Genomic DNA, 2,595 nt, shown 5'->3' on the forward strand with positions numbered 1-2,595 from the left:
CACTGGTCACTGGGGAAGGCTTTCTTATCTCTCCTTGCTATTCTTTGGAATCCTGCATTCAGCTGAGTATATCTTTCCTTTTCTCCTTTGCCTTTAGCTTCTCTTCTTTTTTCAACTATCTGTAAGGCCTCTTCAGACAACCATTTTGGCTTTTTGCATTTCTTTTTCTTGGGGATGGTCTTCATCCCTGCTTCCTGTACAATGTCATGAACCTCCATCCACAGTTCTTCAGGCACTCTATCAGATATAATCCCTTGAATCTATTTGAAACTTCCACTGTATAATCATAAGGGATTTGATTAAGGTCATACCTGAATGATCTAGTGGTTTTCCCTACTTTCTTCAATTTGAGTCTGAATTTGGCAATAAGGAGTTCATGATCTGAGCCACAGTCAGCTCCTGGTCTTGGTTTTGCTGACTGTATAGAGCTTCTCCATCTTTGGCTGCAAAGAATATAATCAATCGTATTTTGGTATTGACTAGCTGGTGATGCCATGTATAGAGTATTACCTTGTGTTGTTGGAAGAGGGTGTTTGTTCTGACCAGCGCGTTGTCTTGGCAAAGCTCTATTAGCCTTTGCTCTGCTTCATTCTGTGCTCCAAGGCCAAATTTGCCAGTTATTCTAGGTGTTTCTTGACTTCCTACTTTTGCATTCCAGTCCCCTATAATGAAAAGGACAGCTTTTTTTCAGTGTTAGTTCTAGGTCTTGTGGGTCTTCATAGAACCGTTCAACTTTTGCTTTTTCAGCGTTACTGGTTGGGGTATAGACTTAGATTACTGTAATATTGAACGGTTTGCCTTGGAAACAAACAGAGATCATTCTGTCATTTTTGAGATCGCACCCAAGTATTGCATTTTGGACTCTTTCATTGACTATGAGGGCCACTCCATTTCTTCTAAGGGATTCTTGACCACAGTCATAGATATAATGGTCATCTGAGTTAAATTCACCCATTCCAGTCCATTTATTTCATTGATCCCTAAAATGTTGATGTTCACTCTTGCCATCTCCTGATTGACCACTTCCAATTTGCCTTGATTCATGGACCTAACATTCCAGGTTCCTATGCAATATTGCTCTTTACAGCATCAGACTTTACTTCTTTCACCAGTCACATCCACAGCTGGGCAAATGCCCCCCAAAATAAAGTTTGTCACTGTTTCCATTTTTTCCCTATCTATTTGCCATGGAGTGATGGGACCAGATGCCATGATCTTTGTTTTCTGAATGTTGAGTTTTAAGCTGACTTTTTCACTCTCCATTCTTACTTTCATCAAGAGGCTCTTTAGTTCCTCTTTTCTTTCTGCCATAAGGGTGGTGTCATCTGCATATCTGAGGTTATTGATATTTCTCCCAGCAACCTTGATTCCAGCTTGAACTTCATCCTGCCTGGCATTTCTCCTGATGTACTCTGCATATAATTTAAATAAGCAGGGTGACAATACACAGCATTGTGGTACTCCTTTCCCAATTTGGAACCAGTTTGTTGTTCCATATGTGGTTCTAACTGTTGCTTAACCTACATACAGATTTCTCAGGAGGCAGGTAAGGTGGGCTGGTACTCCCATCTGTTGAAGAATTTTCCACAGTTTGTTGATCCACAGTTTGTGGATCCATGTGATCCACACAGTCAAAGGCTCTAGCTTAGTCACTTAAGCAGATGTTTTTCTGGAATTCCCTTGCTTTTTTCCTATGATCCAAAGGATGTTGCCAATTTGATCTCTGGTTCCTCTATCTTATCTCACTTGTACATCCAGAGGCTTTAGGTTTACACACTGTTGAATCATAGGTTGAAGGATTTTAAGCATAACCTTGCTAGCATGTGAAATGAATGCAACTGTGCCATAGTTTGAAGACTCTTTGGCATTGATTTCTTTGGAATTGGAATGAAAAGTCTCCTTTTCCGGTCCTGTGACTACTGCTGAGTTTTCCAAATTTGCTGGCATATTGAGGGCAGCACTCTCACAGCATCATCTAGTTCCCCTGCTGCTGCTGCTGCTAAGTCGCTTCAGTCGTGTCCGACTCTGTGTGACCCCATAGACGGCAGCCCACCAGACTCCCCCGTCCCCTACCCAGGATCCAACCTGGGCCCCCTGCATTGGGAGCTTGGAGTCTTCGTTCGCCACTGGACCAAACGGCAGTCCTCTCACTTTGCACGTTGTGAGGCTCATCCCCACGGTAGCAGGTGTCAGAAGTGAGTGACAGTCGCTCTCATCATAGACCACGTTTTGCTTATGGAATGATGCTGCCCCCGATATCCGTCCGCACGGAAGCTCTCCGTGCTTTTGGCCAGGCCCTCGGAGTGGCACTGTGGGGTCCCGTCCAAATCCGAGGCGCCGGCAGGCCGGGGACAGGGCCTCCGCCGGCCCTGCGCCCTCCCCGCGGACCGGGCGGGGTCCCCAGCTCCCGGAGCCCGGCCCGCCGCCCCCTGCGCCTGCGGTTTCTCCGGATTCGCACGAGGCCGGGCGCCGGCCTGATGTCCCCGTCAACCTCTGCTTGTCACCGGACACAGGGCCGCTCTCGGCTTCTCGTCTTCTGAGACCCGGCTCCGCATGCCCTGCCCGCGCAATACGCGCGGTTTCCGGACTTACAAC

The sequence above is a fragment of the Bison bison genome, unplaced genomic scaffold, assembly GCF_000754665.1.
Source record: "Bison bison bison isolate TAMUID 2011002044 unplaced genomic scaffold, Bison_UMD1.0 scf7180017850922, whole genome shotgun sequence".
NCBI classification, from domain to species: domain Eukaryota; kingdom Metazoa; phylum Chordata; class Mammalia; order Artiodactyla; family Bovidae; genus Bison; species Bison bison.